The following is a 27,371-nucleotide window of genomic DNA, read 5'->3' as shown; positions in this document are numbered from 1 at the left end:
TACTGAGTATCCTAGGTTTTAGATATAGCGGAAAGCTATAGAGGCGAAAGAAGGCAATGGCACCCCAGTCCAGTACTCTTGCCTGGAAAATCCCATGGGCGGAGGAGCCTGGTGGGCTGCAGTCCATGGGGTCTCTATGAGTCGGACACGACTGAGCGACTTCACTTTCACTTTTCACTTTCATGCATTGGAGAAGGAAATGGTAACCCACTCCAGTGTCCTTGCCTGGAGAATCCCAGGGACGGGGGAGCCTGGTGGGCTGCTGTCTATGGGGTCTCACAGAGTCGGACACGACTGAAGCGACTGAGCAGCAGCAGCAGCATAGAGGCAAGGAATAATATGGTATTATTACAAGGGAACATGAGCCGGAACTACTATGGAAGGGTGGTGGCAAGAAAGCACTGTCTTTGTACAGCAAAGAAGACACTACCAGAAAGAACCACAGTTCAAGTTTTAGAGCAAATGGGGGCAAAAATAGTTCTACTAGTCTTTAGTACTTCCCTCTTCCAGTGCCTCTCATTGACAATACCCAACAAAAGCCAGGGGTCAATAGAAGCCACATACATGGCAGCTCCTAAAGGTTAACCTCTAGAGCACAAAGGAGGGTTAATGATGGATCTAGTGTTAGGGGGTAGATGAGGAATGCAGATGATTCACACAAATGTCAAATAAGTATATGCATGATATCAAAACCCATATTTCCCAAACATTTAGATTTTGTGTAACAGCATTAGCCACATGATGATTTCAGCGGAGTTACATCTAAACCATAAGCTTACAATAATTATAAGTATGACTCCACTCATTAAGGCTCCTTAAATTGGGTACAGCCAAGACTTTTTTTTATTGTGTTTTAAAGTTTCCTAAGCAGATTTCTTGGAGAAGGCAATGGCAACCCACTCCAGTACTCTTGCCTGGAAAATCCCATGGACAGAGGAGCCTGGTAGGCTGCAGTCCATGGAGTCGCTAAGAGTCGGACATGACTGACTTAACTTACACTTTTCATTTTCATGCATTGGAGAAGGAAATGGCAACCCACTCCAGTGTCCTTGCCTGGAGAATCCCAGGGACGGGGGAGCCTGGTGGGCTGCCATCTATGGGGTTGCACAGAGTCAGACATGACTGAAGCAACTTAGCAGCAGCAGCAAACAGATTTCTTGGCAGCAAAACATTTTTAACAAATTAGCTAAATTAGACCTATTTACTCAATTAGAACTCCACCCTTATTGACTAAAAAAAGTTATAGAGGATTATCCTTGTCTTATGTGAGATAAGTATAAGCAGTCTGATTCATTAAGTGCCTGATTTCACACTATTTTCAATATAAAGCTGTTTCAACTTGTGGTCTGCAAATCAGCATAAGTTTAGAAGCAAAAGTTGAGGAAAAGGAGAAGAAATTAAGTTTACACCATTTATGCAGACCATAGAAGAAAGATGGTAAAATGTGAGAGACTATACTGACAGATAAAATCCACCCATCAGGTGGTCATAGGATTACTTTCTTTCAACCATTGTTGATTGTCTCCCTTATAATAGGTTACTTGCTTTTCCTAGTTTCCTTACCACCTTGTTATCTATGGGCTTTCCTGGTGGTTCAGACCATAAAGACTCTGCCTACAATGGTGGAGACCCAGGTTCAATCCCCGGGTTGGGAAGATTCCCTGGAAAAGGTAATGGCTACCTACTCCAGTATTCTTGCCTAGAGAATTCCACGGACAGAGGAGCCTAGAGGGCCTCAGCCCATGGGATCACACAGGCAGACACAACTGACAGACTAACACTGTTATCTATACCTTCTCCTTTATTTTCAATTCCACAATATGGACTGCTGAATAATTAGGAATTTTTGCCATGATGCTATCAATAAATTTAAAGGACATATGTAGAATAAGAAATTATTGCTGCAGGAAATTATTTGTTGCTCTGTTACTGTTAGTCACTCAGTCCTGTCCTACTCTGTGTGATCTCATAAGCAATAACCCATCTGGCTCCTCTGTCCATGGAATTCTCCAGGCAAGAATACTGGAGTAGGTAGCCATTCCTTTCTCCAGGACACTGCCAAGCTTAATTCAAAAACTAAGACAAGAAAGCACTTGATTTCCTCAGAAATCCAAAATCCAAATATGAATTTGGAGATTTTTTTCTGCATGAGCAGAGTTTAAAAATCAATTATAAGCTTAAATGCAATATCTCTAATTTAAATTTTGGTAAAAATGAAGTCATGTGGTAAAATAAAAAGAATCTCGAGACAGACTAGTAGACACACTCAGCACTACCTTGTATTACCCTATCAAACTTTTTTTTCCTAACATTTCTACTTCATGTTTGTCATGATTGTTTTAAACACATAGTTCAATGACCAATTAAAGAGGTCATTGCCTTTTAAAAGTAAATATACAACAATAACTCAAAGAGGACATTTAAAGTCCTCTTTTCATTTAGAAGAAGATAAACCATAATATTACAAAAGTTGAAAGTAGGTAGTTAGATAATGAATTTGTCTTAATATTTCAGGCTTGGAGCCATGATCTTCAGGAAGGCTATCTCAGTCCAACTCTAATGAATCACTAATAAAATCTCTACAATAAGCTAATCACAATTAACGTTTGTGGTGCCATTAGGAGGGGAGAGAGGTGCAGCAGGCAGGGGACTGATTAAAAGCCTCAGTCTTTCATTGCTTTCAGAATCTTGTGTTCTTCTAGAGGACACCAAAAAGTAGTTGTATAGAAATACGAGTAAATCAGCCCCAGGGAGCACCTTGTCTGTGAGATGCCAACTTTGAACTGAAGTTGAGATGGGTTTCAAGTGGCTGAATACCCCCATACAGCGGTAAAAAGATGTAAGACATCAATACAGTCAGCTGCATCTTGTTAAAAGCTTCCTGCGGGTTGGCAGAATGAAATCTTTATTTAAAATACACAAATTATTATCTAGGGAAAGATGGAGAACACAGTAAAAGGGCCAAATGCTTTGCTTAACCCACCAGAAACAGCAGAAAGGGAGAAGTGGTCACACTGTCTTTGCAGTAACAGCAACAGAAAAGGTGACTTAACAACAGGATGGTCGGTCAGCATCCATCCATCTGCCCCTCCCATGGTTTCAGGATGCATTATTTCTTTTATTATTAATTATATGTTTTTCCGGGGAAGGGCTAATACATGATTACAAATAGCAAGAGAGGAAATCATTTCTGTTGCCACTTGGCATTAAGTACAGTAGTTTAGTAATGAGTGAGTGATGACAGGAAACACAGCAGCAGCGTTGAGCACCAGCATTTCTCCTACCAATCTGTTCCAACTTGCTCTTGGTAGTCAGAGGCTGTCTAACAGAAAGTTCATGTAAAACCATTATTGAGCACTGACAGGAAGGATCTGAGACAGGGGTGAGTGGTATGCATTTGTGCAGAGGGAGATGGAGGGAGGGAGAGAAGGAGAGGAACAGAGAATGAATTAGAGATAATCTTGCACAGACAACACCATAAGAGGGGGCAGGTGCTTTGCATAATTGCAAAGATAGACACGCAGTACACATACACACACTTGCACACATACAGGAAAAGTATTTTTGGTTTAGAGCCTATCATTTCTGAGAGCAGCTTTAAGTAATATTTATTGTGTGCGTGTGAACCTTCTTAAATGGGTGAGCTCAGTGCAGTTTAAGGAGGCAGATCAGGGAGGTTGGTAGGAGATGGGTTCAGAAGAGGGGTCACTGCTGAGGAGCAAAGGGACATGGCAAGCAATGAAGCAGTCAGAAAAGAAAACAGACCCTGGGGAAATGTCACCTATATTGATTAAGCTTTATTTCTCTTTGGTAGAAAGTGACATTTCTACTATTAGATCCTAGCCAAATAAGGCAAGTGGATGGCTCACGGCTTTCTGTTTGTATCCACAATGCTAACAGCCCGTTTAACTAGAGGGTACCTGGATGGCTCTCTGTTGCACTATTACAAACAGGATAATTATTATTTTCTTTAAGCATCAACGTAGTGACATTGCTCTCTAGCAAGAAAGACAGCATTTAAAAAAAAAAAAAAAAACTGTTGCCATAGTTGTGTGCCCTGATCAGACATGAACGATAAAAGCTTTCTGCTAAATTTATTCCAGCCTGCCCACCCATCCTCTTCCCCAGCTCCAGTCTCCTCTTCTAGCTTCGCTCAGGGGATCTAAGTTCCTCTCCCGAGTCTGTGGTACACCACTTTACTGGCACTGGCCGCTCTACGGTGGGGTACTGAGCAGGAGGGGAAGAAATGACTCCCCCAACGCCCGCCCGTGTCCTCTCAACAATGAGACTGTTTCCCAGCAACTCTTTTGCAGTCTCCCCCGCCCCAACACAACCCAACCCCCTGCTTTCTCAACTACCACTTCGGCAGAGCCCAATGTCTCCTTCAGTCCCGTCAGTCAGGCTGCCACACATCCCAACTGACAGCTGCACCCTGTGTCTGATATACAGAACACCCCGGGCGCCTCACAGCCTCGCCCCCCTACCCTACCTCGTACTAACGGGGATTCTTCCCAAGCATCCACTGTGCTGTAAATTAAAACTCTGCCCCTTGCATTTTTAAACCCTCCACCCCCCTAACCCTTACCACCAGCTTCCCTCCAAATCAGAAAACCCAAAACACCTGTAAAATTAATCGAAAGCACGCGAACACCTGAAGCAGCGCAGGCGGGATCCACACCTGGGCAAGTCCTCTGTGGCTTTAGCGGTCGGGGATAGCCCGTGCCTGACATGGCCTCCTCTCCCCGCTCCGACCGCTTGACCGCCCCCCGCCCCCCGAGCCCTGGAATCCAGCCAAGGTCTCGGGGACGCAGGGTCAACCTGGTCCGCGTCGGGGCGGCTCGGGGGCGCGGCTCGTCTCCCCGCATCCCGCCCCAGCCAGCGCGCCTGCACCGCCGCCGCCGCCGCCGCCTCCCGGGTGGGCCCTCGGAACATCCCGCGCCGCGTCCTCCCCGCCCAGGCTCCCGCTCGCCCGCCCGCCGGAGCCCGGCCCGCGCCGCTGGCAGCCATCAAGTGGCTCGTTAAGGAAATGCAGGTGAGTGCGTGCGGCGGGGCGGCTGCCGCCAGAGACGTGGGGTGTGTGCCTGTCTGTTCGAGCGGGAGCAGGAGGGAGCGCGAGCGAGCGGGCCAGCGCGGGAGCGACCGGGAGAGGATCGCCGCCTCGGCTCCCCGCCCCGCCGCGCCCGCAGCCGGCAGCCCGAGCGCGTGGGGCAGCGCCTCGCCCTGACGGCGGACGGTCCCTCGGCTTCTCCGCCAGCCGCTCGTCGGCCTCCCCCGCCCCGCGCTCCCTCCCAGCCCGAGCCCTCCTGCTGCTCCTCCTCCTCAGCCTCCTCCCTCCTCGCGCCGCTGACAGGCAGCCTCCGCGGGGAGAGTGCAGGTACTTTGCCTTCAGAATAATTTGCAGGACCCCAGCGAGCTTGCGGAGCGCCCAGATTTTGTCCTGCCCTCGCCCCCTCCCTCCCGAAAAGAAGATCCCACTTTTGAAACAAGCAGAACCCCCGAAGCAGAGGCAGCAGACCAAAGCCAGAGCCCGACGGGCGGCTGTGCATGTGCTGTCCTTTCTTGCAGTTTATTCTGGGCCTGTGTGGAATAGAAAGACAATTCTTTATTTGACTGGAAGGAGAGAAAAGAGAAGACTCCTCAGGGTTTCCAAGGAAGACTGGAGCGACTGCTTTAGTAAGTAAACTGTGCTTCCGTATTTCTTGTCTTAAAGTGAGGCATATGCTGAATGAATGCTTCTCCCCCGATGGTATGGGCGGGCAGTTTGTTCGTTTTACCAGGGAACAAGTTGACTTATATAACTTCACTAGTTCTTAATTGAGAAGTGGTTTGCTAAGCATTCTTTTTTTTTTTTTTTTTTTTAAGAACATTGCATTGAGCAGACTTCAGTGTGGGCAACCATACTGGAGATCTGTTTTTTAAACGCTCATTGTTCATGAGCTATGGAAGCTTGGTGTTTGAAACGCTGGTTGGTTCTAAGATTTAAGGATGGGTTCCTAGGGAGAAAAAAAAAAAAAAAAAAAACCTTGAGAATTCTAACCCTACTGGTACCACCCCCCCTACCCCCCCCCCCCCACTGCTACCTTCAACCTCAGTCTTAATCCACACCAACTCCCATCCTTCACTGACTTCTCTTGGTTGCTTGTTTTATCTTTAGTTCTGAAGAGAGCTTGTTTAAAAAAAAAAAAAATGGGTCAAGGGAAAGTTAATATAGGTGGTTTGAAAGACTGGAATAAAAGCCTGTTGAGTTTTGTTTTTTTTTTTTTTTTTTAATGCTTGTAGATGAATGAGATATGGAGGAAAATCTGAGAAATAGCCTCGTTTAGAAAAAAATGCATGGAATTAATTTGGAAAAGGAATCTGAAAAATGTTTTGGAGAGGGCAGAAGCTGAGGCTGTGACTTTGACACAGCAGGTTATAAACTGTGACAGGGCTCAGCAGCCTGTGACAGGTTTAAGGTGTCTCCTAGGGCTGAATATCTCTGCATCAAAAACTTTTGCAGGCAGTATTCCTCTTGGGGTTAACATCACCATGTCAGTAGCTGCAGCATTTCTGTAAAAACAAGTAGGACAATCTTCCTTTCTCTGTGAAAGGGTTAACGATATCTTAAAATTAAAAAAAAAAAAGATACATTTGGCAATATTTTGTGATATCTAAATAGAATCTTTGTGTTATATCAGGACGAATATAGTTGAGTCAGTTTGTTTTGCAGAAGAGGGAGAGAATCAATAACATTTCAGCAGTCTTTTTTTTTTTCTTTATCACTGCCAAATGGATCCTGAATCTAATTCTTCTTGCATTGTTACATATACAGTAGATACAGTAGAATTACAGTTTAGTTACAACAAAGCTGATTAACAAATTCAAAGTTCTTTGACATAACGCTCATACTGACTAGTATAGAATACTGATTAGAAAAAGTTTGTTTTTTCTTTAACTTTCAATTTTCCATGTTGGTATAAAATACACTTTTCTAATCATTTTAAGAGTTAAAAACCAGACTGAAAACTAAAACCACTTGTCTCACAGATTTTATTTCTAAGAAAACACCGTACTATCGAATAATACCTAAGGGCTTTCTTATATTTAATTGATGAAAAAAACACTTACTTTTTTATTTACTCGTTATTATATAAAAGTAGCTATATTCTTTTGACACTGAATTTTAAAAATTGAAGAGTGAACTAATGATCACTGATTTTAAAAAGGGAAAGATCTTTCAGAACTGTTATTATCCAATGTCAAAAGCTCTGAATATCTTGAGACATAAGTTTTTAGGATAATGAAATAACAGTAGGACAGTTGATGAATTTGTTGACATGAAGTTACCATACATGGAAATCACTTGATAAAGACATCATTATTTCTTATATATTACTTTATTTTCTATCCAAATGTTTTTTCTTATATATATTACTGCTCTCAGTTGCCACTTCTACCATTAGTTTAAAGTGAATTTAAATAATTTAAAATAAAGCCCCAGGTTGATCAGATTTGGATTATAGCAAATGACCTCTACTCATCTGTGACCTCACATATCTAAAAGAATATCTGATGTTTGAAAAAATAAATATTGAAAATAAAAGGTGAATTTGTACTGAGGTAACCAAATTTGAGTGGGTCAAACATGTTATTGCCTATATTACTGTAAGACATGTATTCCACAGAAGAAAAAACATGACAGAATTAACATGAAGACTAATCCGACACAGATTCTGTCTCTAATTATGCCATAGTGCTGAGGAAGATAACCTGAATTACAACCATTTCTAGTAAAGCTTGCACATATTATGTTTGATCATTGTCCCTACATAATAAGAGAGAAAAAAGTCAAAGCTGAATGGGGCAATTTAATTGTCAGGTCTTTTGGCCACCAGCTTTTTGTGCAGTCCAGAAGTGGTTGCAACTTTAAAGCTGAAAAAAAGAAAGTTGCTAATGTCAGCAGTAATATGTTTTATTATGCAATTGTTCTTGTTATTCAGATCAGATAATGGCCCTATGAAATACATAAGCAGTCTGCAGGGAATGAATGATTAATTCCTCTGAACGTGTGCTTACTAAAGGAGTTCTTACTAATAAAGTGCTGTACAGCTGCATTTGCTTACAGTTGCAGTTGGCGAAGGCAAACATACTTTTCTTTTAATAGTAACATTGAATTTATAGGTATAGTCCTGAAACTATCAATATTTAAAGATTTTATGGACGACATGATCATACATTCTATGGAACCTTTTGGATGTGATTATTATTTTCTTAAAACAAGTGAGACATTGTTAATTAGATGCAATTCTGAAATATGGTTAAAATTACCTTGTTTTTGCATATATGAAATGACATCCTTTCTTTCCTGTGTACTATTAGTAGGGTACGGATGCAATCTGCAAGGGCAAAGGATGTTTTGTTTAGTAAGGTTAAGTGTAAGATAAAAGCTAAAATATTGCTGGTTTATATAAAAAAAATTAGTTGGATACTATATTAAAATTTTAGTAAAGACTAATAGTACACATGACTAGTGTGGCTACCACAGGTGTAAATGGTTTTGCAGTTAGGAAAGTATCAGTGATTTAACTTTTGCTATCTCTGCATTTCTAAGACTGGCTTATGGGAGAAGGTGGGTAATGGATGGATTTTGTATGGAAATTTGAGAAGAGGTGATCTGAAATGCATGCTACATATTTTAAATTCACCTACCCAATGGCTTCTTTTATAGACATTTCTGAAAAAAGTGTGATTTTCAAAGTTGATTAATTAGTCAGCTAATTAGAATATCTATCAATATGTCTTTACATATGTATCTCTCAAATGTCATATCACAAATAACTTTAAAATTCCTCTCTCGTTTGAATAAAATACCTCAACTCCAGCAATGTCTTTTTGGACTTATACTGAATTTAATGCATTTTAACTATGCAAATTATATGAAAATACATATTTGATAATGCTAATTTAAAAGTTATAGTGAATATTGGATGAATAGTATTTTGTATCCAGTTGAGTCCCATTTTAATTTATCTCCTTATATATTTAAATGAAAATTCTTTATGGCTACTGTCAATTCACTGGGTTCTAATCAGGTTGTTCAAAAGTAATTTGACATCCATAAAGAGTAAATTAATTTCCACCAGTACAGTTAAAAAATGTATAAGTTAAATGTACTTGTAATAATGGTTATGTTTCTTCAAACACTTTAAAGTGTGTTGAATGAAGGAAAATGAACAACCAAAAATGAACATTACCCATAAGGTAAACATTTATGTGATTCTAGAATTGTTTTGAATTTTCCTCTGATCCTTATAATTGGCTGCGTGACCCCAGGGAGGTAACTTGGACTCCCTTACCTGGGTTTTCTTCTCTATCAAGTAGAGAAAGTGGGCTACAAATTAAGAGTAATTCAATAACAAAATCTTAGAAACAAGTTAATATAATTACTAATATATGAAATACTAGTGTTTAGAAAATTGTTGAATTACACTGTGTCAGCTTGATAATCCATGTAGGAGCTGGGGCAGCCATCTTGTTTGAAGGAAGTCTAAGGATATTCTCCTGAAGCAACGTTGGCAGGGCTTGGATGTTGTTTCTTTCTTGGATTAAGTATTTATTTGAGTGGTTTTGGAGGAGGAGGATGGAAATTAAAGAAGGAAGGGGCTTGATTAATTTTTCTCTAAACTTCCCTTTCTTCTTGCTACTGAAAGACTATTGCACAAGTAAGTGTTTTTGTATATGTTACTCTATTCAATACCAGAAGGATATGAGAAGATAAAAATGAGAAGAATTTCTTAGTTTCTTTTGACATTCCTTTTTCTCTTCTTAATTACTTCATATAAGCTATTTTACAATGTCATAGATAAATATGTACAATTGAAATGAACTCATGTTTTTCCCTGGAACACCTGTAATAGATGTCACAGCTAGAAGAAGCTATAGAAGAATTATTTCAACTAGTATTTTAAGAGGAAATTGAATACTTCAAATATTAAAAATTATAAAGATGAAATAAATTTCCAAAATTCATAGAGAGGCTTTCCATCGCAGAGCAATATAATCTAAGATGCTACATTAACAAGAAAATACCCAGACAATAGTTTATGCACCTGTTAGTAAGTTATAAGTTAAAAAAAATCATTGATATAGGATACATTTCATGTAAAATATTTTATAATTATCATACTTATCGTGGAAAGTGAATACAGAGAAATAATACCTATGGTGTTAATTTTAAGTACTTGTTTTTTAAATAGAAACAAATCATTTCTTCCTAGATGTAGTTCATGTTGCATAATTGATGAAATTAGAAACTTCCTCCCCTCTAAGAAAATCAGTGTGCCTAGTCTTCTTTTATGATAGAAGTCTCTGAAAGGTAGCAAGTGACCTATATTTCTACAAATGTTTTATGTTTTATATCATTGGAGATTGGGAGATCATGCTATATTTAAAATTATTTACTTTAGTTCATGGGGTCGCAAAGAGTCGGACACGACTGAGCAACTGAACTGAATGCAAGTTATTGCTAATTAATTATAGAGAGTTCATTTGCTTTTGTTGTCAATATCTGCATGTGTGTCCATGTGTATGTATTTCTGCATTTAAATACATCTATTAAAGATGAAACTAGTGTGCTTAAAATTTTTAGAAGTGTATGTACAGTAATTGAGTAGTCAAAGAGAACATATGTTAGAGTGTAATATATCAAAGTGCTCTCTGAATAGTCCTTAAATGAAGTTTCAATAATATATCATTTTACTAAGGCCTTCCCACTTGTAATAATTTCATATATTTTCTAAATGTTTGTTTTTAATCGCTAACTTGTGTCTGATTCTTTTGCAACCCCATGGACTGTAGCCCACCAGGCTCCTCCATCAATGGGATTTCCCAGACAAGAATACTGGGGTAGGTTGCCATTTCCTTCTCCAGGGGATCTTCCAGACCCAGTGATTGAATGCATGTCTCCTGTACTGGCAGGAGATTTTTTACCACTGAGCCGCTAGGGAAGCTCATATTTTCTAAATACCGCATAATAATAATTATTAAATATTCCTTTTTAATATAAATTTATTTATTTTAATTAGAGGCTAATTACTTTACAATATTGTATTGGTTTTGCCAGACATTGACATGAATCCACCAAGTGTGTACATGTGTTCCCTATCCTGAACCCCCTCCCACCTCCCTCCTCATCCCATTCCTCTGGGTCATCCCAGTGCACCAGCCCCAAGCACCCTGTATCATGCATCGAACTTGGACTGGCAGTTCGTTTCACATATGATAATATACATTTTTCAATGCCATTCTCCCAAATCATCCCACCTTCACCTTCTCCCACAGAGTTGAGATATATATATAATTGCAGGGTTTTTTACGTGTTCTTATGGACCTTACTTACCTGATTAAGTATATGCACTTAAGATCCTAAAAAAAAAAAACGAAAGGAACAAATTAATATTTGGTTATGACATGGTTGATTACTTAAGAACAGTCATCTTTAACCCCAGATTGGTGGTGGTGGTTTGGTTTACCAAGTCGTGTCTAATTTTTGTGACCCCATGCACTGCAACGTGCCAGGCTCCTCTGTCCACATGATTTCCTAGGCAAGAATATTGAAGTGGGTTGCCATTTCCTTCTCAGGTTAAATGTATTTAACATTAACTGGGATACCTTGCTGTAAGAATCATTGCATATATGATGCTATCTGATTTACTTTGCCAAAGAACAAAAACTATTACACTTAAATACAAAATTAGTGAACTTTTGTTTTAAAAAGTCCATTTCAAGCCTGCAAATATGTAAGCAATCAGCTACATGAGTCTACTAGTGCACTTATTATATTGGGACCTCTGTGAATTTTACCTTTTAAAGACTACCCAAAGTTATATTTCTCAAATATAGTTTGTACTGTTGAAAAAGAGACCCCTTTCAGCAGCTGCATGAACAGAGAACAAAGCCAGGCAAGCATATGTGCACAAACTCCTTTTTACTACTTACTAAACACCTGGATTATGGAATTTGTATCACAGGATGAACTATTTCTTTTATTAGATTGTCTTGGGAGGCTTAGTACAAAAGCAGTAATACTCTACATGCTGTATCACTGAGTATTGTACAAGTACAGAGACCTAGAATCTTCATGATCATAAATTCTACTTAGAGGTAGAATAAAGGATATAGAGAGCAGAAAATGGAGAAAAGGAGAGACTTGTTAATCTTGCCCTAGATACTGTATTCTTCCACTATTTTTCTTCCCACAAATGGTTGAGATATGACTTTCCACTTGGGGTGAATGGCCATGAGAGTAACAGGGAACTTGGCTTGTACCCTCACTGTCCAAGTCTTTGCCATTTCTACCTTGCATCCATCTAGAACCCTTAAGGAGGTCGGTTTATCAGTTCATGATCTGTATCAAGTCCTTTGATTTTGCACAAAAATCAAGAAGAGGGCAATAATTCAGGCACCATATGCACTACACCTAGAAGTTAATTTCTCTTCCGTTTCCCAACTTAGATATATTTTCAAGTCAGAATCACTACTCAGGATTATGTAATATGTACCACAAGGCAGCATAATCCATATAATATTTGATCACCAAATATTTATTGTCTCGAATATGCCAAGGAATGCTGAGTACACACTCATAAGGGAGCAATACAAAACTGCCCAAATTGTGATCATCTTGTATTCTTAGGAAATCTTTCCCTGTTATCAAGAATTTTTTTATTTCATAGAGAAAATATAACCTTCCTAAAGAATCTTTTAAATTACAGAAAAATGTCCTCAGTTCTTGGCTTCCTTTATCACTTTCCCCCTCTCATTGGCTGTCATCCTGAGTCAGCAGCATCTCTCTGGAAGCTGGTAGAATCCTTGCTGCTAGTGTAGCAGCTGTAGGCTATGTTCTATTCCTCTGCAGTTAGTTGATATACTTCATCATCATCACAGTTGGGTTATTCCATTGCTAATTGGGTAATGTGCCCGCTGTCCAAAGTTCCAGAGAGGCAGGTATGATAAGCATAACACTATACCATCCTCATGTTGACAAAATATGGGAAACACAAGTAAATCTCCAGACCACTGTAGCAATTTACAGTCTATGTACCAGTCCTTTGTATTTTCAAATTCATGGCATATAAGTTATAGTCAATAATTGTGCTGCTGTTTCAGTTACAACCAAAGCATTATTGTAGGAGAGTATGGGGTTTTCCCAGTAAAAAGAACAAGCAGAGAGAAAGAGAGGAAATTCTGCCTGTATATTTGAATGTGTGACTTATTTTCATATTTTTTGTAATATATACTTTGCATCAAATAACCAAAGAGGAGGACAAAGGTATAATTTAAATTTTTAGAAACTTGCTTGGATTGTTAGATATCTTTGGAGTTAAAAATTATCCTAAATTCATCTTTTGCTTTAGTTTCTAATTTAATTTTAAAGAATTTCTTTTTATCTTCGTTAAAAGCCTTTGTCAAAGATGTATTGATGGTACTATTCAACAGTAACATTTGACAGACCTGAGACAGTATATGGTTTCACCTTCAAGGAAACTTTTACATCTCTAAATTTTAATGCTGAACTATGTGCATGACAAAGATAAGCAAATATCTTGCCATCATTGGTATTTCCCATTGCATTTTACAATATATGCTATTAGTTCTTAATTAATATTTATTAATGTTATTTATTTCAGTGGCTCATTGCTCGTAATTTTAGTGTGTGAGGATGTCTGATGGCTTTTCCTCTGACTGGATGCATTTGTCCTGTGTCATACGTGCTATCCATTGTTTCCTCTTAGGAAACATGTGGTTAGCTCTGTAAGACATGGCTTAGCCTCATGATTTATACCTGTGTGGTTCAAGACAACAGAGCTTTCTTGCAGTAGAATTGTGTGCTTGTGAGGTTGAGATCAGCACTTCAGTGTCCCATTTCCCTGCCCCTCAGGATCACACGCTTTCCTCTTGTGTGCGTGTGTTTTAGGTGCTTTCTCTTTTCCCATACACCTCTCCATTCTTGGTAAGGTGCCAGACTTAATAACACAAATACACAGTCATGAAGACATACTAATAATTACTTTTTTTTGGAAGTAGCATATCTTAAGAAATAGTCTAGTTATATTTATATAATATACTTCATATGCTTATTTCCAGGGAAGATATTTCAGGCAATATATGTTCTGGTGTGAAATCTTATGTAGGCTGAACACAGAGATTAATCAGTTTAGGGAGCTAGGTCAGAAGAGATCTTATGTTTCCTCCTATAGTAGGCTTCCTTTCTCCCTTATTCAGTAGGGTTTGGATCTCTTCTCATTTCTGTTTCTACTGCCAAGTTTCCCTTTTATGCGCATTTCATTGACCTTAATGGGTACTTGGTGCCATAGTTACCCTGGGATGAATCTGTTGGCCACATGAGACTCTAAAAGTGTATACTGTTAAGGGTTTTTAAAATAGATTCTATCATTGTTTGTATTGGCATGTCCCTTACATTTCAGCCATCACTTTCATTAATATAATCCACATTTCCTAACTAGTTCATTACTTCTTATGATTCTAGTTATCACTTCTTATTACATTAAAATAAAGAAGCTTTTTTTTTTTTTTTTTCCTAGTCAGTGATGACATCAGGGTCTTATTTTCATCATGGGTTTGGGAATATTTTTGTCTTGTAGAATCTTCTCATGAGCTTTGAAAAAGCCTTAAGATAGAAGGTGATAATAATAGCTAAACATCTTGACTCTAATGTATGCCAATCGCTATTTTAATTGCTTCATGGGCATTAACTCATTTTATCCCACCTCAGCCCCATGAAGGTGGTACAGTTATTATTTTTAATTTACAGATGAGGGAACTAAAGTACACAGAAGCTAAGGAAAGTTGCCCATTGTAGCAATGTAGTTGTCCCTTATAGCAGAATGTAAAGTGAAAAAATTTTGCACTCTGCCTGGAGGTCCCACATTTTAAACCACTTTGCCATTTTGAGATAGGTCCTTTCTCCCATGTGTACAGCATTAGTGTATAAAAATTCTACAATCACATAGGTTATATGCATCGAATGTGTACAGCATGAGATATCCAGCTCAGCTTTCATGACATAATTCCTTTCAAATGAAGCCAACACAAAATATTGGAATTAACTGCTAACATACAGGGTCAGAATACTGTGAAAGCGTTGCTCCAGGATAAAAGTAAGAGAAGACACAAAACAAAAGTGAACTATTTCCAGATAAGTCTTGCCAAAAGTTGAGTGGGTAAGGGTGGCACAAGTGCTTTAAAGTGCATTCCCTTTCTTTTTTTTTTTGAAATATTGGATTATAGTGTATTTACAATGCTGTGAAAGTTTCAGGTGGCCAGCAAAGTGAATCAGTTATACATATACATATGCATAAGTTGCTTTAGACATGTCCAACTCTTTGTGACCCAATTGACTATAGACCACAGGCTCCTCTGTCCATGGGGTCCTCTAGGCAAGAATACTCAAGTGGGTTGCCATGCCTCCTCCAGGGGATCTTTCTGACCCAGGGATTAAACCCTGGTCTTTTCCATCTCCTGTACTGGCACCCGGGTTCTTTACCACTAGCGCCACCTGGGATATATCCACTCTTTTTTAGAGTCTTGTTCTCGTGTAGGTCATTACAGAGTATTGAGTAGAGTTCCCTGTGCTATATATAGTAGTAGGTCTTTATTAGTTATCTATTTTACGTATGGCAGAGTTTATTTCTTTTCTTCCTTGGAGACTGTTGATCTGGTAGAAGGAGAACCTGATGTGCCCTCTGTTTTTGCCAGTGGTGTCTGCCCACATAGGTCCCTTCTCAGTAAACTGAGTGAAGTGGTTCCCATCAAACAGTCCCCTATAGACCCTTGGCCATAGATTTTATGAGGCATCAGGTGTTTACATACTTTACTACACTTAGTGACTGGTGACCAAGAGCTAGAATTTTTTAGTCGATCAAGATATTTGAGTCACTTTGCTTTGTGTAGAAGGCATAGAGGAATAGAACTGTGAAGACAGGGAAGATGAGTTCTGCATGTATGATGGAGTGAGATTTAGGGGAAAAAGGCCCCATCTGCCAGTGAATATAATCCACAGTACTATAATGCATGTTTCCCATGATAAGGAAATGAGACTAGCATAATTAACTGATACAAAATATAAGTGATGCTGATGATGAGCAGTAAGGAAATAAGAAGAGGAAAGCCAAACAATTGGTCCTGTAAGAGTCATTTTAATTGCAATTACTTTGGTGCACTCTTAGTATTTATGCCTCATTGCCACATAGTCTGGGTAATATTTATACTGTTGCATCATGTTAGATTAAATTTGTTGTAATTTTAATTTGATAGCGATAGTAAGCTACTTTCATATGCTTCTTTTCTTCCAGTGTGTTGATCAGTGTTCTTAAATTTTTGTACAATTGCTTACTTGAAACTTAAATTGAGGGAATATGAGTTACAGCATAAATCATGATTTAATCTTCAGATTATAAGGATAGAAAAGTTAAACTTGTATAGTAAAATATTCAAAAAAGATTGACTAATATAGTCTTGTGTGTGCAGTGTGCTAAGTTGCTTCAGTAGTGTCCAACTCTGTGCAACCCTACGGACTGTAGCCTGCCAGGCTCCTCAATACATGGAATTCTCCAGGCAAGAATTCTGGAGTGGGTTGCCATTTCCTTCTCCAGGAGATCTTCGGATCCAGAGATGAAACCCACGTCTCTTAAGTCTCCTGCATTGGCAGGCGGGTTCTTTACCACTAGAAAGCTTCGGTTCAGTTCAGTTCAGTCGCTCAGTCATGTCCAACTCTTTGCAACCGATGAATCACAGCACGCCAGGCCTCCCTATCCATCACTAACTCCCGACGTTCACTCAAACTCACGTCCATCGAGTTGGTGATGCCATCCAGCCATCTCATCCTCTGTCGTCCCCTTCTCCTCCTGCCCCCAATCTGTCCTATCATCAAGGTCTTTTCCAATGAGTCAACTCATCGCATGAGGTGACCAAAGTATTGGAGTTTCAGCTTCAGCATCAGTCCTTCCAAAGAACACCCAGGACTGACCTGCTTTAGGATGGACTGCTTAGATCTCCTTGCAGTCCAAGGGACTCTCAAGAGTCTTCTCCAAAGCCACAGTTCAAAAGCATCAATTCTTCGGTGCTCAGCTTTCTTCACAGTCCAAAAAGCTTATTAAACATTTATTTGGTTTCTAACATATGAGAAATGCTCGAGCTTATTGATAGAAATCTGGTACCCTAATTTTGGAAGGACATAAGAATTATCTCTAATGTTCTGTAAAATTATCAGAAATGTATGACATTTTAAAATCAAACTCAATAAAATATTAGCTTTGTTCTTCCTTGACTTAATCAACACTTCTTATGTCTATGGTATACATTTGTCAAGTTATCATTTTAGTTAATACCACGAGATGTAGCACATGTATTAATACAAAAACTTTCATGCTCCCTATACTGGGGGAAATACAGAATATCAAATAGAGAAAGTTAAAGTTGTATTATGACTCATATTTCAAGAGGCACAAACCTCTTCCTTTCAGGTGTGAATGACAGGGAAACATGTTTAATGAATAGTTTTATTGGATTATCTTCCCCCACCCCCCAAGGTCTTGGTAAGGTCTTTCCTCCCTAAGGTGTTCTGATTACTTGCCAAGAAATTCAGTGAATTTTCCTTGTAAATTAGAATTAAGAAATAGAAAATGTGCCAGACTGGACAGTTTTATGATGTAAACATGTCCACTGGAGATTGTTAAACTGTTAAAACGCTTGTTGCAAGTTAAGGTCTGGCCTTCTATCACTGAAAAGCTTGGAGGAGGAGTAGTGTCAAGCCTAAAAAACAAAGAAGCTCTGGACTTTTGCACACACTGACAATAATATCTTTGTATTCCTCTTGATTTATGAAGAAATAAATCATAATCTTTAGGTCCACAGTATTTTTAAATGGGTAATGTTAATTATTCTTAAAATGTAATATACTCATTATATACAGTATAATTTGCATATACAGTATAAGTTGTGCAAGATATCTTGGATTAGGTCTCCACAGGCAAACAAATCTAACAGGTCCAGAAAATTAGCTAAAATAAGCAGAATCTGCAACTTCAAGAGAGTAAAATTTTTTAAAAGTCTAGGTTGTCTCTTCAGTTCTATGCTGGCATCCACATTTATCTGGAAGGTCCTACCACAAAAATGATACTATCAGTGACCAAGCTCTATCAAGCCCACCCTCTATTATTTACTGAACTTTTCCCTATGCCATAATCTTACTTCAGGGTCTTTTGAATTGCTATATTCCATTCAGGCTTCTATGACAAGAATACCATGGACTGGGTAGTTTATAAACAAGAAATGTATTTCTCACAGTTCTGGAAGCTGGCATGCCCAAGGTCAAGGTGATAGCAGACTTGGTGTCTGGTGAGAGCTCATTTCCTGGTTAATAGACAGTCACTTTCACTTTCATTAGACAGTCGTCTTATTGTATTCTCACTTGATGGAAGGGGCAGGAGAGTTCTCTGTAGTCTCTGTATAAGGGCACTGATTCCATTCACGATGACCTTCATGACTGAATCTCCTGCTACACTACATACCATTGAAGAGGGGAATCGATTTCAACATAAGAATTTTGGAAGGATGCAACATTCTGTCCATAGCACATGTCTTACCTGGATTACTACTTCCCACCTTCCTTCTTCCACCCTATCTCCTCTATTCTTCTCCCTTCCACCAAACAATTTTTTTTTAATGCAAATCTGATTATGCTTAAAACATTAAAGGCTTCCTTACCTTCTCATCTTTATTCCTTTCTTGTCTTCTACCACACTATGTACTCTATAATAAAGTCATATACACAGGTTGAAGTTAACCCTTAAATAATTTAGGTAGGTAGCTTGTGATGAAAATGAAGAGACTATCTCAAATTTTGTACTGTTTGTTACAGGTTTATGTACTTCAGACACTAATTTTGAATCTGATTTCAGAGTATCATGAGTATTCTTTTCAGCCAGTGACATAAGAATGCCAACTTTGAGGGACTTCTTCCTTTTTGTGGCTTTGCTCAAGTTGAAGCAGGTACTATATTATTTCTGCACAACAAATCGATCAGTTTTCTGTTGCTTCCCAGCAGCAGCCAGTCTCTGCCATACAAAGTAATGATGTCTAGCGAAATTTTATGTTGTGTTTCCCCTGCCAACTCCAAAGTGGTCAGCCTCCTTTGGTTTAGCATCCTGTAACTGTGTGGGATTCTTACTGTAGCCCAGCCCCCACAGGCACAGACTCTTCTGCTCACAGCTTGGCTGGGCTCCAGATCTTTGTTGCTGGAAATGCTACTGTAACATCTGTTGAGTATTGCATGTATGTAGTTACTCACATCAATCTTAAAAATTTGGGTGCACTTTCCAGGATCGTGGCACACATTGTATAACATGAAAATTAAATGTCTTGAAACGAATGTTGCAGATCAAAAAGGGAAACAGTTAATAAGTTTTTACAATGTTGCTTTCATACTAAGACCTTCCAGAAAACCCTTGTTGGATATTTGGATAACATATGACTGATTTTCTGTGGAATTAACCAGGTAGAAAAAGTTGTGTTTTTTTAATTAATTTTTTGAAGGATAATTGCTTTATAGAATTTTGTTGTTTTCTGTCAAACCTCAACATGAATCAGCCATATGGAAAAGTGTATATAAGGGCTTGACAAAATAATTGATTTTTTCAAGTTAATAAGTTTTGTCTTAGGAAAAGTACTTAGGATTTTGAAGTGATATATCATGAGACAAAATAAATATGTGCTCACAACTTCCATGTCTGTATTTTTCATGACCTTGGAAAATACTGCATGAACCCCTTCTTTAGGCCACAAATCCAAAATAATGTGATGGCTACAAAAATGTTGATTGGCTCCATAGTAATATGTTTCTATACTCTAAAGAACCCATTATATTGGATCTGTCTTTTTATCAGTAACTAAAGCTGGTAAATATTGAGTCTGATCTGTTGGAAGATTGGAAAAACTGGGAAGGGGGAAAACTGAGTAGAAGAGGAAAGAATCAAGATGTTATTGCTGAAAATAACATAACTGAAGGGGAAAAGGCCTTTTTTGAAAAATAGAGTAATCTTATTTTAGTCTATGCAAATTCTTGGAATTGAGCTTTCTGATTAAGTAAATTAACAACCACATGATCAGTGGAATAGTTTGGAAACCTATAAAATATTCATGACCAAACTTTGAAAAGGCTCAATATCGGTCCAGGTAAGCAGCTATTTGTGCATTTGTTTGTCTTTTCCCATAGAGTAACCAATCTAAGAATTCTGGAGCCCCATCCCCCATATTTTGTCCCATTTTTCAGGATTCCTAATTGATTTAAAATTAAATGAATTTAAAGTGCTTATTTAACCATAGGCTACACTTCAAATAATTATAGTTAACAGTCAATGAATCAGATTACAGTCTAAACCTTTATAACCATGTGACCCCAAAACAAAGTCTTTGAAATGAAATAGAAATATTTTTCTTACATAATATTTTTAAATTGAGGTGTCCAGGCTGATGGGGTGACTCTTGTTTCACATGGGCATTTGTGAAATCCAGATTTCTATCATTTTGTTGCTCAGCCGTTATCTAGAGAGGGGTCCTCAACTACGGAGTCCCATTTAAATAACAAGTAGATAGGAAGTCTAGGGAAACAGCTTTGTTTTAAGAGAATTTATATCCCAGTCCCATTGTATCTAGTCACATGGCCATAGCTGGCTGCATGGGAAGTTGGGAAATGTAATGCAGAGCTGGGGGTCATGTACCTAGCTAAACAGGGACATTGCTGCTATTAACAGAGAAAGAGGAAAATGGACATTAAAGGAATTAATATTTCCTACTTTATTTAGTTCTTTATCTTATGAAAAATTGGTGAGAACTTAGTCTCCTTTTTTTATGTGTATCTTATACTATCGATAATTTAGAATACATATTTGATATTTTGTCATCTATCCTGTTGTTCGAATTAGAGAAAATAGTCTAGTTCAAAACATTTAATATCACTAATAATGAAGAAGAGACTCCATGATTTTTAATGGCCAAATTCTTATATATATATATATATATATATATATATATAATTTTTTTTTTTTTTTTAGCATGTAAAGGTGAAATTGGAACCCAGGTAACTTAACCAACATTCCAGACTTCTGTGCAATAAAGACTGTGTCTGCACTTTTATGAAAGTTTAATTTTGTACAGAGAATCACCTAAAAATGTACAAGTTTAAGAATACTGCTAAAATGTTGCTGCTATTTTTTTAACCTTCATTTTCCTTCCATGATAGTAAATCTGACTGTGCTGTGTGGGTTGAGCTCACAAACAGAAATCATGGGCTGAGTCTTATTTGCTTTAAATTATGATAGTAGGTCAGTTCTTTTTTCTGATGACACATCTACTTTGAGCTAGGAAGTTCAAAATGCATAATACTTATATGCAAGACAGCAAAAGAGACACAGATGTGTAGAGCGGACTTTTGGACTCTGAGGGAGAGGGAGACGGTGGGATGATTTGGGAGAACGGCATTCTAACATGTATACTATCGTGTAAAAACGAATTGCCAGTCTATGTTTGATGCAGGATACAGGATGCTTGGGGCTGGTGCACGGGGATAATCCAGAGAGATGATATGGGGTGGGAGGTGGGAGGGGGGGTTCATGTTTGGGAACTCATGTACACCCGTGATGGATTCATGTCAATGTATGGCAAAACCAATACAGTATTGTAAAGTAAAATAAAGTAAAAATAAAAATTAAAAAAAAAAACAATACAGTGTCTGAGATGAAATCAAGGAATGAATAAATAAAAGTATATAATTGATACTTTATAGTTACAATCCATGTCTTTTCAGGTTTTGTAAAATTTTCTGAATTTAGAAAACAAAGCCTCCATCTGTGGCTTGCTGGTCACTCTATCCACAGTGCAGTTGTATGATAAGACTGTCTTGGTTTCTAGTGCATCCTGCTGGTAGATTTAATGAGGGCAGCTAATGCCTGAATTTTGCATTACACCCATCCATCAGGAATGTGTTAGCCTCCATGCTTTCTCAGTGAAGAATTGTTATAAAGTCACCCAGGAAATCAGAATAAAATGATAACTTGTAGCAGGCTCACCTGGAAAGACCCAATATTGGATGGAAGTCATGTTATGTTGTTAATATACACTGTAGAATTACTTATGAAAAGGTATAAAATTCTTGCTGACGTTCTGGCTGTAAATAATGCAAGAGTAAACACCTTAATAATTTCAATTAATTCTGAAGTATAGCTTTAATTTTTCTAATTAGAGCTGATATTCCTAAATCTGAGACTTCTTGGGGAAGTTAATAAAATCTTTGCTTACCATTGCAGTTACGTTATAGAATTTACTGTTGAAATTCAGGACACTTTAATTAAAAATATTTTCTAATCTAACATGTGCAGTTTTAATGCCTTGAAAAAGTTTCAAATCATACATTATTTAAAAATGGATTTTAAATGAATTCAACTACATTTTTTATTTCTGTTGATTTACTATTTTAGTGTTAATAAAATGCCAGTTGTCTTCATAGAGTCAAATGATAACTCATTGAATTAGTTCTATAAATTCATTCGAATGAAATTCTGATAGTGCTCAAAGTATATTTTTACAAAGAATAGTTTGTCATCAGCTTGCTTTGAAAGACAAAATAAAATATTAAATTATTGTAGATGACAATGCATTTAACAAATATATTTGCATAAGGTAAATGTTTTAATAGATAATTTTCATTCAAATAATGGCATGCTTCCTTATAAGAGTATAGCTAGTAAGCAAGGACATAAAAGGGCTCCCCCCAGATTTCTTCCCCAGACATGCTATTTGTTGCCAAAACTACATAACAGATGTATTTACATATTCTAAAAAACCTTCATGGACAGTCTCTGTACCAAATAATGACTTGCTTCACTACCAATAGTACAGATAAAGTAAGGGCATTAAAAAGGCTCCCCCTGAATTTCTTTCCTAAATATATTATTATCTGGTACCAGATAAACTATTTAAAATCTGTATTTGTATATGATAAATAATTTAATGGACAATCTTGGTACCAAGTAATAGCATATTTGGGGGAGAAATTTTGAGAGCCCTTTTGTATTCTTATTATCTGTTCTATTGGTGATGAAGCATGTTTTTCATACAGTCCTTAACAGTAAACTATAATAGCAAAAAATAAAGACCTTGATGTTGCTAGAGAAAATACTTTAATAATCATGACACAGATAGCTATTCATTATCTTTAGCCTTTTTGAATCATTCTTTTTAGAAATACTCATATTTTTCATGTTTTATTTGATTTACTTGACAGAAGTTACATAAAATACCCAGGACTTGGTCTTTATTACCATATGTCATGGTTTGCACATACTATATGCATGCCCATACACTGTACTAAATATTCTAGTAGTAAATTTAAATACTCTGAACAACTCTGTCTTTTAGTTTAGCTGTATTTTATATGTGTAAATTATATATTTCCTAGCAAAATAAATTATTTTTCCTTAACTTCAATTCCTGACCACTAATTTCTTATTTTTTTACATTTTACCAGCTCTTCAAGGTATTCACTGTCAACCCAATTTGAAGGCACAGATAAATTTAACCAGTGCTCCACTTGACAAATGTAACTAATGTTCATATTAAATTATGAAATCCAAAAGAAATAGTATACAGTAATTTTTAATGTCTGCTTATATTTCATTCCTTTTATTTCATACTCTCTTTAAAATTTGGTCATTGTTTATAACCACAGAAAACAATATACTTTTAGAAAAAAAAACTTAGTAATTGCTAGACTATAAAGGTCTGTTCTAATTGTGTGTGGCATGAACTCATTGAATATGAGTAGATTAACAAATATATATACATATTCACACACACAATACATGTGGATGTTGGTATGACATACATGCTACATGTAAATGTAATTAATTGCATTGGAGAAGTTTTGACAATTTTTGCTTTTTGCTCAATGTACATCCTGTAACAAAATAAGTAATTAACAAATTTGATAACAAAATAAGCAGTTCACTATTTTTAAGTATAGTGTTTAATAGTCACATTGATTAGGAACGTGGGCTTTAGAATTGTCAAACTCAGATCAATTCTAGCTCTATGAATTATTAGATTCTTGGTCTTCATCCAGTTACTAATTTCAACAGACATCAGTTTTCTCATCCATGAAGCAGAAATCCTGTTACTTAACTTTAAGGTTTTTCTAAAATTAATTAAGTCAGAATATAAATGTAGATATAAACAAATATTTCTTTATGTATGTGACCAAGTTTGTGAGGGATAGAGAAAATATTTGAAGGAAAAATAGATTATTTTTAAAGGCTACAGTAGAAATAATATTCATAAAGGAGAAGGGGTAATGGCAATATCTGATATTTTCTCTTTTAGAATGTACAACATTTAATTAATATACACATTTTTGTTTTTTGTTCAGTTGCTAAGTTGCATTTAACTCTTTATAATCCCATGAACTGTAGCATACCAGGCTTCTCTGTCCTCCACTGTCTCTTGGAGTTTGCTAAGGTTCATTCACTTCCATTAAGTTGGTGATGCCATCTAACCATCTCATCTTCTGCCATCCCCTTCTCCTTTTGCCTTCAATGTCTTTTCCAGTGAGTTGACTGTTCGCATTAGATGGACACAGTATTGGAGCTTCAGCTTCAGCATCAGTCCTTCAAATAGTCAGGGTTGATTTCCTTAGGATTGACTGGTTCAATTTCCTTGCTGTCCAAGGGACTCTGAAGAATCTTCTCCAGTACCACAAATTGAAAACAATTCTTCAGAATTCAGCATTCTTTATGGTCCAACTCTCACATCCATACATGACTCCTGTAAAAACCGTAGCTTTGACTGTATGCACCTTTGTCTGCAAAGTGGTATCTATGCTTTTTAATACTCTGTCTAGGTTTGTCATTGCTTTCCTTCCAAAGAGCAAATGTCTTTTAATTTCATGGCTGTTGTCACCAGCTGCAGTGAGCCCAAGAAAAAAAAATCCATCACTGTTTCCACTTTTCCCTCTTCTATTTGCCACAAAGTGATGGGACTGGATGCCATTATCTTAGTTTGTTAAATACTGAGTTTCAAGCCAGCTTTTTCACTCTCTTTCATCCTTATCAAGAGCCTCTTTAGTTCCTCTTTCACTTCTGCTATTGGAGTGGTATCATCTGCATATCTGAGGTTATTGATATTTCTCCTGGCAATCTTGATTGCAGCTTGTGATTAATTTAGCTTGGCATTTCACTTGATGTACTGTGCATAGAAGCTAAATAAGCAGGATGACAATATACAACCTTGTTTTATTTCTTTCCCAATTTTCAACCAGTTCATTGTTCCATGTCCAATTCTAACTGTTGCTTCTTGGCCTGCATACAGGTTTCTCAGGAGACAGGTGGGTAGTCTGATACTACCATCTCTTTAAGAATTTTCCAAAGTTTGTTGCAATATACACTGGACTAATGCATATCCATTTTTTATTTCTTACTAGAAAAGTGAAAAGTACTGAAAGTGTGAAAGCTTAGTTGTATTTGACTCTTTGTGACCCCATGGACTGTAGCCCGCCAGGCTCATCTGTCCATGAGATTCTCCAGGCAAGAATACTGGAGTGGGTATCCCCTTTGCAGGGGATCTTCTCAACCCAGGGATCAAACCCAGGTCTCCTGCATTGCAGGCAGATTCTTTACCATCTAAGTCACCAGGGGTGCCCTTATCTCTTCCTACATGAGACCATCATGTTATGTTCTTAATTTTCAAAGGCTTAAATTTATTATGGAAAAAGTGCTTGGTACATTAGATGTTAATTTCTTTAATAAAGTAGCTGTAGCCTATAGGGAAAGTATTTTAAAATGTACTCTAAGGTGGTCTTTGAAAAATAGCTAATGCTTATCATTGATACATAATTCTATTTTCAATTTATTATAGAAATACATAGTAACATCCATAAAATATTTCCAGAACTATTAAATAATGTGGGCAAATGGCATTTAAGGTAAGTTATGACTGAAGCTGCACAGCAGAATGAGCCAAAAAGCAAACCCAATTGCCTGTGGAAGATCAACTTATTTGGTGAATGAACTGAGAAGGAAACATTCTTTCTGAAAAGCCCTAGTTATGTTTGCTTCACTTTGTAGAAATTTAAAGCCCCAATGGCTTACTGAATTATCACTAATTTTTCTAACTTATTTGAAATTAATTATTGGTTATTTGAGGGAAAATTCATGTAAAACTATTCAGTTAGTTGTAAATTGACTCATTATCTTTTATAGTTCATCTATGTTTTTATTTTTTAATTTAATTTTATAATTATTTTTCTTTAATTAGCAATTAACAATAAAAAACTTCTTTAGTTGCCTAGATCCACTCCTATGGATTTCTGTGGAGATAATAATATGTTAATGGATGCTTTCATTTGACCTAAGCCTCATTTTCCACTCTGAAAATGGTACCTGTACAGAGTTAGACAAGAGCCACACAATGTAAGCAAATTGGTTATTTTAAATTCTGAGGTTAACATATGGTCTAATTATCTACTATAAAAAGTTACCATTTGAATAATTAAGTCAACCTGTCATTGAGCTTTTTTGGGAGGAGGGAATACACACAAACTCTCTGGAGGTGTTTTTTTTTTTTTTAATTCTTGACAACATGAAAGTAAAACTTGTATCACTTCTACCTCTTTAAAGTGCAAATTATTTCATAAAGAAGTGGCATTTTTCATTTAATTTGATATTGTGACAAGGATCCACTGAGAAATGTGTATGCATACTTCAAGTAAGGATACGATTTTTTTTCTCTCTGCTGCCCTAACACACACCTTTGAACTAGTAGACATCTCATGATACCTCATTAGACAGAATAACTGTGGCAAGGGTGTGACCTTGTGTGTCTAAAGCATTCTCCCATTCGATGGATGGTGTGAAGGATGAACTGGGTCAGTCCCAGTTGATTATAAGCCATTCATTCTCATTAGGCTGCCAAACACAAAACTCCAACAACATACCAGGTTGTTTGAGAAACACAGCAATTTATTGAAGACATTTTTATACCTGACTCTCTCAAAGCAATCAGCAGTTCAAAGAACATAAATTAACTGAAAATTCAGGTATAAATAGCATCACTTTATTTTTGCTCTATTAAGCTCCTTGCTTGCATTTAGACTGATTTGATATTAATCAGTGATCATAATTGTATAGGTGCTTTCCCTTTCTGAGTTTAGCTGAATGAAGATGAAATATAAAAAGACATTTCTGGTGTCACTACAAAGCACTGAAAAAGCAATATCCAGTTGAATTGTACTCCAGACATGTGCAATTCAATTTACCTTTATTTAT

The 27,371-nt window shown here is 37.2% G+C and overlaps 1 protein-coding gene across 24 annotated transcripts in view; it reads left to right on the top strand.

Moving 5' to 3' along the window:
- The first annotated feature begins 5,321 nt into the window (after nt 1-5,321).
- The window catches only part of PTPRD (protein tyrosine phosphatase receptor type D), a 2,474,579-nt gene continuing 2,452,529 nt past the window's right edge, over nt 5,322-27,371 (top strand). For all 24 annotated transcript variants that reach the window (XM_060410987.1, XM_060410960.1, XM_060410965.1 and 21 more), the window contains exon 1: nt 5,322-5,673. The gene's annotated coding sequence lies outside the window, so the exon portion shown is untranslated. The remainder of the gene's footprint in view (nt 5,674-27,371) is intronic.

Source organism: Ovis aries, chromosome 2 (genome assembly GCF_016772045.2).
Source record: "Ovis aries strain OAR_USU_Benz2616 breed Rambouillet chromosome 2, ARS-UI_Ramb_v3.0, whole genome shotgun sequence".
Classification (NCBI taxonomy): Eukaryota; Metazoa; Chordata; class Mammalia; order Artiodactyla; family Bovidae; genus Ovis; species Ovis aries.
Note: the sequence above shows the minus strand (reverse complement) of the source record. Positions and strands in the feature narration are given on the sequence as shown.